The sequence below is a fragment of the Mastomys coucha genome, unplaced genomic scaffold (assembly GCF_008632895.1).
Source record: "Mastomys coucha isolate ucsf_1 unplaced genomic scaffold, UCSF_Mcou_1 pScaffold17, whole genome shotgun sequence".
In the NCBI taxonomy this organism is placed as follows: Eukaryota; Metazoa; Chordata; class Mammalia; order Rodentia; family Muridae; genus Mastomys; species Mastomys coucha.
Genome location: NW_022196899.1, coordinates 9,819,584 through 9,836,202, shown reverse-complemented (window position 1 = coordinate 9,836,202; position 16,619 = coordinate 9,819,584). Strand labels below are relative to the sequence as shown.

General features: G+C 38.9%; 1 protein-coding gene and 1 long non-coding RNA gene across 3 annotated transcripts in view; one reads left to right on the top strand and one right to left on the bottom strand.

Moving 5' to 3' along the window:
- The window catches only part of LOC116094957, a 60,986-nt gene that overhangs the window by 4,075 nt on the left and 40,292 nt on the right, over positions 1 to 16,619 (bottom strand). The window contains exon 1 of one of the 2 annotated variants that reach the window (XR_004120374.1): positions 10,522 to 10,759. The exons of the other annotated variant lie outside the window; for it this stretch is intronic. This is a non-coding gene — a long non-coding RNA (uncharacterized LOC116094957). Of the gene's footprint in view, positions 1 to 10,521; positions 10,760 to 16,619 lie in introns of those variants that run through there. 2 annotated transcript variants of the gene reach the window in all.
- The window catches only part of Ca1 (carbonic anhydrase 1), a 37,348-nt gene continuing 31,240 nt past the window's right edge, over positions 10,512 to 16,619 (top strand). The window contains exons 1-2 of the mRNA XM_031376366.1: positions 10,512 to 10,629; positions 11,924 to 12,005. The gene's annotated coding sequence lies outside the window, so the exon portion shown is untranslated. The remainder of the gene's footprint in view (positions 10,630 to 11,923; positions 12,006 to 16,619) is intronic.

Here is a 16,619-nt window from a genome sequence, read left to right as displayed (position 1 = left end):
TGGTGGTGGTTGGTGGTGGTGGTGGTGGAGGTGGTGGTAGTGATAATGAATGAAGATTGACAACACGTGAATGTGGGGAAAACGTTTGAAATTATATATCTGATAAGAGGATCAGATCCAAAATAAAGACAGGATTCAAGCAATTCAATAGCAAGAAAAGAATAATCCAATTAAAAATAGTCAAAGATTAGGCAAATGGATGGATCTAGAAAATATCATCCTGAGTGAAGTAACTCAGGCACAAAAGGCCACACATAGTATGTACTCACTGATAAGTGGATATTAGGCAAAGAAAGTGGAATACCCATGATACAACTAATAGACTACTTGAAGCTCAAGGGAAAGGAAGACCAAAGAATTGATGCTTCAGTCCTACATAGAAGGAGAAACAAAATAATCAAGGGAAGTAGAGGGTGGAAAGGACTTGGGAGGAAGAAAAGAGGAGGAGGGGAAAAGGGGTCAGGATCAGGTATGGGAGAAGATGTACAGAGGGTCAGGAAATTGAACAGAGGTGAGTATCAATGGGGGATAGGGAAGTGGGGGTAGCAACCAGAAAGTTACAGATGCCAGGAATGCAAGAGCCTTCCAGAACCCCACAGGGATGACAGTAGCTGAAATACTCCACAAAGGGGAGGAGAACCTGTTGAGACCATATCCATAGCTTAAGCATGGCCACGCTGTTGAGGGATGGGGCCACCCACCCATCTCCAAAATTTTAACCCAGAATTACTCCTGTCTAAAGAAAATACAGGGGAAAAGAGTAGAACAGAGACTGAAGGAAAAGCCATCCAGAGACTGCCCCACCCAGGGATCCATCCCACATGCAGACACCAAACCCAGACACTATTGCGGATGCAAGGAAGTGCTTGCTGACAGGAGCCTGATGCAGCTGTCTCCTGAGAGGCTCTGCCAGGTTCTTACCAATACAGATGCAGATGCTCACAGCCAACCATCTGGCTGAGCACAGGGACCCAATAGAAGAGTTAGGGGAAGGACTGAAGGAGCTGAAGGGGCCTTATCTGTCATCAATAGGAGGGGAGGCCCTTGGTCCTGCGAAGGTTTGATACCCCAGTGTTTAGGAATACTAGGGCGGTGAGGCGGGAGTAGGTAGGTGAGTGTGGGAGCACCCTCAAAGAAGCAGGGTAAGGAGGGATGAGATAAGGAGTTTGCAGAGGGGAAACCGGGAAAGGGGATGACATTTGAAATGTAAATAAATAAAATAAAATAAAGAAAAATTAATGTATAAAATTAGTTGAAGATAGTTCTCAGAAGAAGATGTGAATGACCAACTGACAAATTAAATAGAATCATCAAGGAAACCATTTTAGAACACTTATGTCTTTTATAATGGCTTTCATCAGATAGTGACGAAACTATACAGGACTCTACAGACAAAGTGTAAGTTATGATGACAGCTATTCTGAAAAATGGTAGTGAGATGCCTCAAAACACCTTCAAATTATGTCATGATCTAGCAATTCCATTTTTAGATATATGTGTAAAGAAATTGAAATCAATACATTAAAGGGATATCTGCACTCCTATCTGTAGCTTATATTATTTTAAATAGTAAAGTCACAGGACTAAATTCTGTGCTGATAAATGAATGAATTATAAAATGTAATATGGGACACTATACAGTGGGATAGTATGCTGCTCATTAAAACAAAGGAAATTCTGTCATTCACATCAATATGAATGGAACTATATATGATAAGATGCTAAGAGAAACAATACAGGTACAGAAAGATAATACTATATGACCCCATTACAATGGATTCTAAAAACATTAATAGCATAGAAACTGAGCACCAAAAAATGTAGTTATCAGTCTTCTGGGACAGTGTGCCATGGTCATAGGGCAGATACCAACTGAAGAGCACACAGACTCTAGTGGACTGAAGAAATAAGTTTTGTGCAGTTAGCCACAATATATTTTACATTTCAAATTTTCTCTCGAGTATATTTTAGCATTCTCACTACAAAAACTGTAAGCTAGCTATGTGATAGATATTTTACCTAGCTTAATTATACAAAGTACCCATAGATCAGCATCATTTTATATTTCATAATTATACAAAGTTATTTTTCTATTAAAAGAAACTAAACACAACATTATAGAAAAGGGTATGATGTGAAGTCAGTTGCCAGTAGACCCAGCAGTTGGTAGAAGAAAACAACTCAGGGTTAATCAGTATGACATAGTAAATGTTAAGCTAGCTTTGACGGCACAGCAAGACTGTGTTTTAAACAAAAAAGAAGCTGAAAAAGATGTGGTGATGTCGTTCTGTGGGTCAACGTGCTTGATCTGCAAGCTGGGGACAAAAGTAAAAGCAGCAGAAGAAAATGTACTGCAGAAGGGTGGCCTGTGACTTCCACACACACAGTGCAGTAATGCAAGTGCACACTCATACCACACACACACTCACAGAAAATAAATAAAGTATTAAATGTGAGTCTTATAAAGTGCCATTCACATACATTATGGTTATGGCTAAAATTACAATTCACAGTTAAATTATAGTTAAATTAAAAGTATACAATATCTTCTTAATACGTGTTATATTGGGTTTTAGAAGGTTTTTGTAGGATGAGGAAGAACTGTGTGAAAACTACTAAACCACAAGCAACTTTGAAATTAATCGTTCTTTAATCTCTACATGAACTAACTCTAGTCTCAAAGTTGCGATTATTTGTAGAAAAATACCATTTTTCTAAATGTCTAAATAAACATTTTAGACAAAATAACAACTTCATCGCAAAAGTGATGCCTATAACCATGTTAACTCCTTTGACTTATAAAAATAAGGGCAGCTATAATAGTAAGAAACTTCCAGATCTCAGCCTGGTATTATGATAATGTTAGTACATTACCTTACTTAAACCTCAGGAGCACTCTGGCCAGTTGCTTTTTATAACCCCTGCTTTACAGGTAAGGAAAGTGAACCTGCCATTTTTGTCAATGGCCCACTGCTACAGCTGGTTCATGTGGAGTGTGTCATTCTGTCAGATGACCTGCCTTCCAGTAACACTTGTCATTAGCATAGCTCAGCTAATGATTTAAAGTTACATACACAAAGGTAGCCCTTGCCCTACCCTGTTTACTCGAGATGATATTAACTTGTCATTTATCTGTTGATAGATCTGAATCACTTTCACAGGTTTCTCTTTTGTCAGGAGCAATCATGATGTTATAGAAAAACATGCTCTCATCCCCAAAGGCAGGGTGGTCAGGGATCGCCAGTGATGCTGACATGAGACTGGACACAGTGTTACACTAGACCTCAGCTGCAGGTGGAGTCACTCATCTGTGCTGAGAAATAGCTTTATTGATGATAAGGGATTTTAGACTCCAGTGTCACTGGTCCTCCCTGAAAGTTCCAAATGGTCAATTTAAATCTGAGATCAGGGCTTCCTCTCCATTCTAGACCAGGATCACTGCTGTAGGCCACCGGCAAGGTTGGTTGCACATCTGCAGACACGGGAGCCTTTGCAATTATGATTTATGGCAATCTCCTTTCACTTTTCCTTCCAGAGATACAGGAAGAATACTTCTATCTTTAAAGGCTTATTTTTCCTTATTCTGGAATCAGCTTAGCTTGTTGATGGCTTAATTTCAGGATATCAAATGAGAGTCTACCCTAATACTTTTCCATATTAATACATGCCTGCATCTTAATCTTAAAGAAGGATAAATTATCTCCCAAAGATTTTAACCATCATGTCTAAATTAAACTAATAGGCAAGTACAGAGACTACAAACATGTAGACTCTATATTTCATAATCTATGATCCTACCTGGATTCTTGTCAATTGTTAGAAACTGTACAGGGGATGAGAACACCATTCCACAGATAGCGGGTTTTAAAAGAGAAAAAAAACCTTGAAATTAATGATTGAATCCCAGATATTAATAAATTAAAATTTTTATCTCCAGTTCTTCTAATCCCCATAAAAAGTTTGGAGAAAGATCTTTTAATACACACCTAAATTTATATTTCAGATTATAAGTTGGTATAGAAATAAGTTTTAGTGGTTACATTTCTCTCTACAGAAATCAGTGTGTAAATGACTAAGAAAATGAAAATAAATCATAGGAGTCAGAATCCTCTTCACACTTGGTGATAAAGTTATCTGTAATCTAGTTTCTCACACAGGAGCTTTTGACCTGCATATAACTTACATCAATTTGGAACTATGCTTTCACTCCTATTGCCTTGGATTATATCTTTTCTGCTCCTGTACAAGTCTACCTCACGCTAAACCTATGCCTACTCATTAGGTCCAACTACAGCACACAGTTCTGGCACATAGCTATGACTCAGATCAAGCCCCCTTCAGCCCCATCCATGTCCTTTCCAGCGACCTTCACCCATCTGGCCCTGGACTACAAGGATGGGCCTTTAAAACACTCCCTGTGCTTGTTTGAAGCTTATTCAGTGCTCAGCTATTTCAGAAACTTATCAGAGCAACTGCTCTCTGTCTTTAAACTGTCTGCAGACAGGTGTCATGGCTGAGCCATTCAAAGAGTATCAGAGCCCATCAAAGCATTATGTGCAAGCTCAAAGTATTCTGGTGATGTCATTCAGGGAACACAATCCCCAAGCATGAATGCCTTCTGGTCCAGCACTCTATCTAACTTCAAAACCCCAGAGCAGCACTCAGGGAAAGAGGAAAGAAAGGCAAAATGCAAGGTCTTGATGAAGTCTGGTCTTGAATACTTCAAGTTCTCTTTCTGTGATCTCAGGGCAAAATGCCAATGCCCTAACATTCAGTATCTACTTGTAAGTCCTGCTGTTCGGAGAAGTTGCCAGATAAATAACTGAAGAACGAGCACATGGGAAACAGTGTCTCTGGTGTGCTTGCAAGATTTCAAAGCATTCCCCTCCCACCCACCGTGTCTTCAAGCACCTGTATTCTTTGTCTAGGACCATCTTTGCCCTTTCTCACCCTGTTACCTAGTTAGCTGGTAACTGTTCAAAGAATGTGCTGACAAGAATTTTTCTGACAAGAGGTTCCTAAACTGGGCACTTTCCTGCTGTGACACTCAAGTCAGGCAGGTGCTGCTGGTGTCCATCACAGGATTAGTGAGTGTGCTGCATTGTATCTGCCTGTTAGTCTGAGTCCTTTGGGAATGAGGAGTAGTTTTATAACTTTATTTATATAGTTTCTTCTGGCTGAAAAGTTCATATTACTTATATCTTTCAGTTTAGGGCAAATGATTAAAATTCTCACAAAAGACTATTTTTAACTTCCCCCCCTTATATTATTTTTTTTAAAGCTCTATGTCCATCTCTTACATTCTGCCCCTGTACAAGTATCTACTGTGATCTGATTATGCATATCTTCTGTTCATAGATGTCTTTAAATAAATTATGTTATATACATATATATCTATATATATTCTTATTGTGATAATTGGTATACTTTTGCAACAATAATATTTAGTTTCCAATTTTTACATCTTTAATTTTCATAAGTTGAATGGATACTATCATAAAGCCATCCTGAGTTAACAAATATCTGTAGTATTTATTATGAGTGGGTGGTGCCAGAACAGCCTCATTTATTTATCTGTACTAGTTAAGATAGTTGAAACTTCATTAGCATCAGTTAAATCAAGAAAGAGGGAAATAGCATTCTTCTTGACATGATTTATTTAAAGAGAAGGAAGAAGCACTAACATTTCTCCTGTTGGTAGTTCAAGTGCCTCAAGATCAATGCAAATAAAGGAAGGCTCCTTACTGATGACAACCATCTAAACCCTGATGTCCTTCCCATCTAAACAACTGTGCTCAATATTCTTAAAACGTCAATGCATGCTATAGTCTGTTCTAATCACTGGGCTTGCTAGCCTCAGTTTACCTTCTTCATAACATTAATGGAAATGTCGAAATATTTGCAGACGAAATATTTAGACACCATGGTTGTAGCCAAAAAACATTGTGCTCAAGATCACAAACTGATTGGCTTTTCCTTGGTGCTAACATTGCACTCTCTTATTCTCTTAAATATGAACAAATCACCAAAGACCACCCATGCAGAGAGAGGCCTCAGTGCCCTAATCCCAAACCAGACATTGGTCTGGACCCAGTAGCTGCTCAGTCCCCGCAACGCTGGATATCTCAACACTCCCAATCTGGTTCTGAAGTCGGAAGGATTCCTGGAGAGCTACTGGTCTTCAGACCATAGTGGAATGGCAAAGAAACTTGAACCCAGTGTCAAAAAGGATAGCAGCAAAGGCAGCGTCAGAGCAGATGCATTCACCCACAGGAGTGAGGGCAGACAGGCAAAAGCAGCGACTTTTCTCTCTGTCATCAGTCAAACTGATGCTCACTCTATGGGAAGGCCTTTGTCTCTCAGTCAATCCTTCCAGGACATACTCAATTTTAAAATATATTTTAACTTAATAGTTTTGGCAATTCTTCAAAAAAAAAAAGTTATACAATGTAATTTGATCATATTTACAGCCCATTCCTCCCTTTAGCTCCTCTCAAATCCATCCACCCTCTTTACCAACTCCCAAATTTGTATGTTCTTTTTTGGTACCCACTGAGAACAATATGTGCTGCCCATACACTCCATATAATAGGCTATTCTCTGGACCACATTTGCAAAGTAAACCAACGGTCCCTTCACCAGAAGCCATAAACTGTCAATAGGTCTTTTGTTAAGGGAAGAAGCTTACAAACACTTTCCTTCTCCATGCTGGCATGCTGGATGGCTTGATCTTGTACAAGTCTTATGCAAGCAGTCACAATTCTGTGAGTTCATGCACGCAGTGGCCCTGCCATGTCCAGATGACACTGGTTTGCTCTAGTCCTCCCCAACTTCTGGATCTTACAATCTTTCCACCCCATCTCCTTTGATGATCCATGAGATTTGAGGAGGTGACATAGAAGTCCCATTTGTAGATAAGCATTCCACTGATTGTACACACTGATCAGTTGTGAATTTCTGCAGTAACCACTATCCATGGCACAAAGAAACTTGTCTGATGAGATTTGAGAGCTGCACTAATCTAGAGGGAGGATATGAACTTAGAGATTAGCTTGATGCTTTTTTTTTTCATTTGGCAAAATAGTAGTTGTACATTCTTGAGGTCTTTGAATACCCCAGCCATGGGTTTTTGGCCAGACTTACAGTACAGTGTATGCATTTCCTTTTGTTCAGTGGGCCTTAAAACCAGTCAGAAAGCAGTTAGTCACATATGCCCCATAACATCCATGCTACTACTGCACCCAGGGGCCTGTCTCGCTACATCAGTCATTGTAGTTTACAGAGTTCATGGGTCTGTAAGACATGGTGACTTCCCCACAGCACCTTATAAGAAACTTCCAATACTATAAAAGTGAAGAAGCTCCAGGAAATATTCTCACAGACAACCCCCATAGACATGTCTTATTGGATTCCATATCTAATCAAGTGGACAGTTACCCAAAATTAATCATCATAGGGACCCATCACTAATCAAGCTAACCCAGTGATAATACACGGCCCTATAGACTAGATGGTACCTACTTGCTATTGAACTCATTTGAGGCTAAATTTCCTTCAATCCAAAAAATTTCTTATTATTCATGTTGTAAGGGATGGATGATTAATCCGACTTCCCCACTTAACTCCCTCGAAAACCCAGAAGCCACTGCTTCAGGGAATTTTTCACAAAATATTGAAAGCCTAGCTTGGTGGCTCGTGCCTGTCATCCCAGAACTTGTGAAACTAACTAAGGCAAGAGGATTTTTGTGAGTCTGAGGCCACTTAAGCTACACAGAAGACCCCCTTTCACAATTAAGACAAAAACAAACAAACAAACAAGCAAACCCCAATCACTACATTACTGTAAGACTAGGTAATCTTTCCTTGGTGAAAATTCCCATCAGAGGAAAAGAAGTAGCAAACAATAAAATGTTACATGATGTAAACACACAGCGCCATGCTGGACTTTGGTTCTATCATTGGTCTGGGTGCTTTCGTTTTTATGTGATTTAGAGGCTCAAATTTTCCAAATGAACCCTTGTTTCAATGAGGCATAGCAAATTTCTGTGGCCACTGCACTTGGCTATTGCAAGCCCTGCCACCTAAATTTCCCCAAGACTTTCCTATCACCAGCCATCAACACCTGAGATAAAAGGCCCTAGGGACTAGTGGAATGAATCACCCATATGCTGTAAGAGTTCCAACCCCAACCAGAGAAAGTTTGACAGGCAGACATCCTAACATCCCACTGACCACATGCGTACACATCACGCTGTGTGAGCTAAAGTCTTGAGTATAGCCTAACCTCTTTTCACTCATGCACAAAAACCTTGAACTGCTGAGAACACGTAGGTTCACCTAAGTTTAGTCTCATGACTGTATCAGTCAGGCTCTGCCATTTGATCTACATACAATTGTTAACAACTATACCTGAGTAACCCCAAGCCTATGACTGAGAAGACAAATCAAATTTCTAGAACGCAATACTGCATTTGGACTCTACAAATGGTTCTGCTTCCACATAATGACTGATGTAACATCTTATGCCACAAAATTATATTACACATTGTTTCTATGCAGAAGTACATAACTAGTACTATACATCCAGGCCAAAGACTAACTAACCTTTCAGGATGAATCTGTCTCCAGTGACCAGGAGTAACTAACTCCACTAGACTTCGGGAAGCCTCACCAGCACAGGAGGACCTAAAATGTCAGTGGCCCATTAGATTACTGAGTTCTGTTGTCTTTCAAAGGTGGGAGCCACCAGCAGGGTAAGTTTCCAGACATTGCAATTTGTCCAACAAATTAAGTGTTCCTGTGATCCTGCATAGGATCTAAGTTTTGCTCTCTGTGACTACAGTTTGACTGAACACCATAGTAAGATTGAGCCTCAGTGGGACCACATCTAGTGTTTCCATCCTACTGCTAAGAGGCAGGCTCTTGCTACTATCAGCTCCTTCCTCTACCTAACGGGTATGCATGTCAAAGGCTGCAAACTGTGTGCTTTCCTGGTGTTACAGGGCTAGTCTTGTGGCCTTTCACTGTTCAAATCATCCCCTTTATTCTTCACTGCCTTCCTCACTGTTATATCTCCTACGCCTTCCACAGTCTCTCTTAAAAGCACCTTGTGCTTTTACATTCTAAAAGCCTCCACAGACAATAAAATCCAAACGTATTACCATAAACACAGCTATCCAAAGTGTACATGCATATGAATGAAGTTATCTCCTATGCAGTTGATACACTTATTATTATCCTATATGCCAACACCACACATCAACCAAGATGATAATTACCCTAGAGACACAATGTATTGAGAAATTAATACTTCTCTCAAAACACTACCACCCTGTGTCTAGGGAATCCTATTATGACAAGTGGCCCTCATATTTCATCCAAAAGGAGGACACTGTCAGTAGTCACAAAAGCTTTGGTTCCTCCATTTTTCATCCTTCATACATATTTTTTCTAAAATGAGATACAATCTTCCAACCTAAAGATGATAGTACACTATGCGGTGGCCCCATAGCAATGTTACATATTCCCCTACATTGTCCTTCCCATGCCCTCCAACCTAAAGTCACGTGAACACACACTGCCGTCTCTTGTCTTTGCACAAATATAATAGCAATCATTTCTCTCCTACCTGTCCAGCTGTCATCAATGTTCCAAACCCGAGACAGTGCTTTTCACTGTTGCCTGGGCACTTGTCAGAATGGCCACAGGAGCCATTGTTCTAACCCAGCATTGAAAGCCAACAGTGCTAATCCACAAAACTCCAACATCTCCCATATCTAAATGCCGACACATACTAGGACTGCATCCTGAAGGTCAGAAAATTCAGAGTCAACAACAAATTTGTCATGAGTTCTCTACTAGCTAGTTCAGCTGGTATATGTGACATTGATTGTTCTTATTTGTAGCTTAACACCACCAGTAATCCAGGGTCCACTCTAACAAAGTTTGAATCAAACTTTTACCTTAGCATTCTCTGCAATTCTAAGTGAAAACTTGTTATTTAAGCAAAATGTTGGTAAAGTCTCCCTTGACTTACTAGCCTGCAATACCAAGCAAATACTAAAACCAACTCAAGTCAAGCCTTGGACACCTTGTCTTTCTACCTAGTCCTTTTCTTTTCCTGTCGTACTAGAATGTCTCTGCACTCATTTGTTCAATAATGAGAGAAGTTATTGTCTTTCCTTCACGTTAGAAATAATTTCCATTTTCTCTAGCAGTATCTTCCACTCAAACCACTCAAATGTCCCCAAGTAATTGAGTTTGATAATCACATAAAGCTGTGTGTGGTTTTTTCCTTCTTCTGTACTGTCATGAAGTGGTTTTGAGACAGTGTCAGTGGCTCAAACAGTTGATTAAGTCCACAGCCCCAACTGCTTCTCTTATCAGGGTCTCATGTTCTGGGGCCCACTAGGGACCTACCCTAATCATTCTGATGCCAGACAACTGACAACTTGGGGCAGTCCTTGGGCCCCACAGCCCACCAAGATTATTTTTAATCAGCCCATCTGGGCCCATACTTACCCCCACCCTTCCTGTTGTATATAAGCAGCTTCCTTCTACTCCGCATTGCTGTACCCATCCTCAGGAGGGACTTACTGAGTGACCTGGCCAGCAGCCTTCTCTGAAGCTGTAAGTAAAACAGGGTTCTTCTGTTTTTCACCTAGACAGACATTCATATGCACCTATCTATCAAAGAGATCTTATAAAACAGAGTTCCAAACGAAAGTTACAAACTTTAACTTGTTTTTCCAAAGCTTTATGTCTAACAAGTAAGTCATTATAAACGTTGAAATGGGAGGGGGATAGGATTTATTAGCTACACATGTTTCTTGGTTAATTCTACATTCATTCTCCTAAACTATGTAACTAATTGACTTTTAAGTCTTTAAATACCATAAACTATATCTACTAAAAACTTAGTCTATCTGAATTTCTCAAGCATCCCAGATGCTTTTCAAGTTAGTCTTTCAGAAACTTGAAATTGACAAAGGGATGTTGATAATTAAAGCAGTGTTGCTAGAATAAACCAGTTCCCATGTGATGTGGCACTTTTATGATCCCCGAATTCAGGAGGCTGAGAGAGGTGTTCAAGTTCAAAGCTTACCTAAAATATAAAATGAGGACTTGTCTTAAAGAGTCAAAAGAAAACAAACCAACATATTCATTATCCTGATCGCTCATTCCTTCTAACACTATGTAGAAACAAGAAAACATATTATTCTTTAAAAATTAAAACTGTATGGTTAATACAACCGAGTTTTTTTAAGTAGTCTTCTTTGTGCAATGTTTATATGAGAAGTGGAGTATGTCATGGCACACACAGGGAAGTCAGAGACAACTTACGTGTGTTCTACCATGAAGGCTCTCCCATGGATCAAACTCAGGTCATCAGGATTGGTCGCAAGTGCCTTAACCTGCTCAACCACCTCACTTGCTCTCAGTCATCTGAAATCCATAACATTTTGGATTCTGTTGTGCATTTCCAGCCCTTTTAGAAATCTTGATGGCTTACTTCAATGACTATAAACATTATATTTTTGAACTTAACATAAACACAAACTGTGAGGTTATTGTACTGAGAATGATAGCCAAGGGTGAAGTGTCAATAAAACATGTTAGAGAGGATCAGAGACCTAGTTGAGACAATAGATGTCAGAATGTCCGGGGAGACAAAGGATGACATGTGACACAATCCTCAAATGAGGACTTTCCATATCTGGTAGACCTTTACCCAATTTTCAGTCAAACTCTGATCAATGAAAAGTATTTACAATAATGTTCTTTAAATTTAACATTTCTTTTTTATTATTGGACCCTATAAGCTTTTTATATCCTTCAATCTGGTATAATAGCAATCATATTAGTATTTTATTGACTGTTTCCTGCATAACAAGCACTATCCATTGAATGCTTTGTTTTACAGCATTAGGTAAATATACATCAAGTTCAAGTTCATTGCATGGCAACTAACCTCCTCCTACCATCCTGTTTTGAAGATTGTGTTGGTAAGTGCACACAGTATCTCTGCACAGTCTCTGTGGGGTCTTAGAATCAGTCTTATGTCCTCCATCTTGCCTGAACATTCTTTCTTCTCTCTCAGTCAGAACACAGAGCTCATTTAGAGCACATGAGATTTCCATGAAAATGCTTTGATCTTTTCTGTTAGATGTATTTGTTTTATATATGTGAGGATTTGCCTAAAGGTATGTATATATGCCTGAATGTTTGTGTTCACCAGGAACTGAAGTATAGACAGTTATGTGCCAACTTGTTCATGCTGGTAATCAAACCTGGGTCCTCTACCGAAGCAAGTGCCCTTAGCTACTAAGCCATCTCTCTAGCATCCTATTTTGTTTTCAGTCCCCTCTTGCCGATGTTTATTTTAATTTTTCCTATTTGTTTAGAACATTTGTTGCAAACATTATTCTCTTCAAAAGGAACACGTTAGGAAGGAAAAGGACAAAATGAAGAGGAAACAAAGGGAAGAGGAAAGAAGGAGAAAGGGAGGAAGGAAAGAAGGGAAGAAGGAAGGAAGAAAAAATTATATCATCACTAGTCAGTATAGGCATGTGGGCCGGACACAAAATTGCCTGTGTTGGGAGTCAGAGGAGATGGTGCTAATTTTCTGAATGTGCTAATAAAAACATAAAATAAGATCATGCATTGCAATGAAGGCCAGCATGAGCTAGAGGAGCCCTTTATGTGCTCTGCAGCCTCCTCAGCAGAGCTGGCTCTGTTCCTTTCTGTCTAGATACTGATTCTCCTTGCCTTACTTCAATGCCTCATGGCTAGCTAAGATTGAACACTAGAGTATTAAAGGCAAATAAACTTCAGCAGAGAGCAGTTATTCTGAAATAAAGGGTTTAAGCTCAAGTACTCTTGAGTTCATCTACTTCCATAGTCCTACAGGGGCCCACAGATCTATTAATACTGGTATATGCTTACATAAAATTTGAAACATATCCCCTCATATAGTCAATGTCATTATCATTCTAGTTTATCTACAAACAACTGTATTTCCTATGTCAGATGGAGTTCCAGGGGCTACAGGGATTGTTGGGATAGTAATGGACGAAGCTGAGTTGAGAATATTATTTATCTAAGCTTTAATGGGATCTAGCTATGGTGCACAAAGTCTAATTTTTATTTTTGATTTTAATACTTTTATGAGAAAATGTAATTTGCTAAGTGAAACACATCTAGCTAGGCATACATGTCTGTGTCCTGATGTACAGTGATGTTACTGTGGGATACCTGCCACCATTGTTCCACGGAACCCTCACTTTGCCATCCAGAAACCTACCCACTAAACAACGCCCAGCTCTTTGTTTCTCCAGACTCCAGGGACAACTCTCTGCTGCCTCTCTCTGTGAATGTGATTATTTTAGGTTCTCATGTGGCCGGTGTCAGTGTTGGTGCGTTGGGATCTGGCTTATTTGGCTAAGCATGGGCTGAGGTTCGTTTCCTCCTCTCAAAGGCCTTCTGTGTAGATACCCTTGCCCATGTATCTGGCAAGCAGATCACTGAACTGCTCCACTGCTGTGGATGTGTATACGTTAATATCTCTTCAAGTCTAGGCACAACATTATTTTATGTACATTTCAAAAAGTAGAATGGTAACTGCAAAGTGATAATCTTGGTTAAAATGTTGTGAGGAATTGCCTTCCAATTTACACCATGGCTGAGCCATTTTATATCCCTGACAGAGTGAACAGGGTTTCCTGTTCTTTCACATCATAGACAATGCCTGCTATTTTCTAGGAGGCTTTAGTTTGTGATCTTATAATACCAATCTAATAGTTGGCAGGTGTATTTTTAGAGATTACCACCCAAAATACTTTTGTGTACTCAATGGATTCAAGTGGGGGGATGAAATTTTACTGGGGTAAAAAAATAATCAGTCAAATTCAGACCCCATGATCTTACAAAACAAGAAGAAGGGTGTCTCCAGTATTCTCTAGTAGGTCTTCTGAAAGAATACATGTAATGCTGTCAAACCACACTTAGACAAATATGCTTTTCACTCTTACCTGTTTTTATAACTCTCTCTTGCATAATTTTATCTACAACATCTCATGGCTGAACACCCAGTCAGTATTTTATGACTGCTGTGGTATATAAAAAAAAACTCTATAAAACCTGGGGTACATTCTTGTGACCATAGTAATCCCTGGGGCATCCCTCACTGAAAGCAACTGCAGGTCCCCATCAGAGTCTTTTTGCTCCATAATCCACTAAATGCAATGAAATCCTTATCAATGTGATAAAACCTTTACTGTTCTCATTCCATGAAGCAGCTTCATGTGGGCTCAGAAAATGACTTTATTCTTCTCATAAAGTTATAAATTAGAGTACCACTATGGAAAAGGCTCTAGAAAACTGTTTGTATTGGGTGGAACCTTTCTGAACACTGCCCTAGAATTTAAACACTTGGGATGCTAGTTGTCCATGTGTCATGAAATCCCTCATTGTCTAGGAAGTGCATTCATTCTAGTTGGGTCTAGATCCAGACATGCAAAGATGATTGAATTGTTACCCAAATTAAAAGTTCCAGAGTAGCTAGATTACTATGAAAACATAAACATAATAGCTATGTACCTTTGATTTTGTTTATTTTTAATGATTTTTTCTATTAAAATAATAAAATTTATTTTAAAATATAAAACCTAGTATTGACATTTTTTAAGTCATCAAAATAATGTATAATAGTTAAATACCTCTTAAATATACATGATATCTTCTGAAACTAAAAGTAACATGCATTCAACCAGTTTTTAAAATTTATTTGGAATGTTAAACATGATAGAAATGGAGAAAAATCACTTATGAAGTCCTCTATGAAAGGAAATTGTGACAAGTTCCTAAACAGACAGAAACAACATTTTATATGTCATCTATACTTTTGTGTTTTTATATGATTATAAATCATAAAAAATAATTAATATATCAAGATAAAATGCTTTATGAGAAATAAATAAAAAACAAGTATTGACAAAGAAAAGAAAGAAAGCAACTCATGAGTGACTACATACTTACATAGTAATAATAGTGTCATACATTTTTAAATATTTTATTACATGAATTTGTTTATTTTTGTATGTGGTAGGGGTTGTGTTTATGCCTGGAATAAAAGTATCTGTCAGAAGATAGCTTGTAAGAGTTGTCTCTCTCCTTCCACCATGTGGGCTCCAGAAATAAAACCCAGGTTGTCAAGAATTTGGTGACAACTACTTTTACCCACTGAGCCCACCAGCCTAATTGTCATGAATTTGGACAGTAATTGTTGTTTTCAGAAAGTTGAGGTTACTTTCTATCTAGTCTATATAAAGAAAAATTTTCTCTTCTCCTAGCTAGGTCAAGCCAGAGGGATAAACTGGGCAGTTTTTACTGAGTCCTGTGCTTCTAGAAGTGAGGCAGAATGCTTTGTTTTCTGCCTGCAGCAGTCCCCCCCCCCTCAGAGATGACTGCAGGGGCTCCAGATACCCTTGTTTAAAAAAATTTAAACTAGAGCACTGCCCAGAAAATTGTTTTAGTCCTGCTAAAGACATTTTTGAGTCTAGAGACTTGATGTGACTTCCCTTGAATTATTGTCCCCTGATGGTCATGGTCACTACCATTTTTATCCCCAGATATCTAATGCAGCCTGAGGAAAACTAATTTCTATGATTCCTATTGCCAAAGCTATGATGGTCTTGGATTTTTCCAAGGCAAGGGAATCAGTATAAATGAACATATTTATATTTCCATAAGAAATATATTAGAAATAGAAAACCTGATTGATTTATAAATTATAGACTGTAAGATAGCTAGTTATATAAAAGTCTAGTCAACCAGGCTGCTAGACTTCTAGGCCTGATACAAAAGGGTGGTACCCTATTATTTCTCTATCAGAACTGGGTCGGATAGAGTTCTACCCCTGATCTAGCCACAAAGCCCCAGAACCTAACTTAGCCAAGTTTCATTTGGCTGTTTGTTGAACTTTAACCCTGTTCTCTACTTACAGAGCTAGAACCAAAGGGCTTCTTAACCATAATTAAATGTTACTTCTAGTCTGTATGAAATAGGCTAGCATGAGTCCAACTGTTGGGGCAACAACATAAAGACAAGTATTTTATTGTGCAGGGCCACATTTACTCCCTCTTAGGAAAGGATTGCATGGAGTCTTTCAAAGGAGAACATTGCTCACATCCTCACAAGCACGACTCTCACAGCATCTTAAGTTGATGTACTACAGTGAGAGATGCTGGGCAACAAACTACTCCAAGACTATCTGCCTTGGACTGTAGCCGAGTCTGACAGTCCACTGCTGGAAATATCTTCCCTTACATAAAGGGATTTTGAGTTGAAAATCTCCATATAAAACAGATTAAATCAGAAGAAATTATCTTTTTAAGTTGTTTCCTTTGAGAAGTTGCTGTGAATTTGTATAAAGATGGTTAAAGATTCAAATTCAGGGAGGTTTAGTTTTGGGGGTGAGGAGTCAGGAAGATGCCAGGTAAGCTGGATACTCTGAAAATAGCCAAGGGACAGCATTAAAAATGGTGAATTTGGAGAAGAGAGCATAGCAAGCAAGATGAAATCTAATATGAGCCAGGAGTGATTTTTTTCTCAGATCTGCC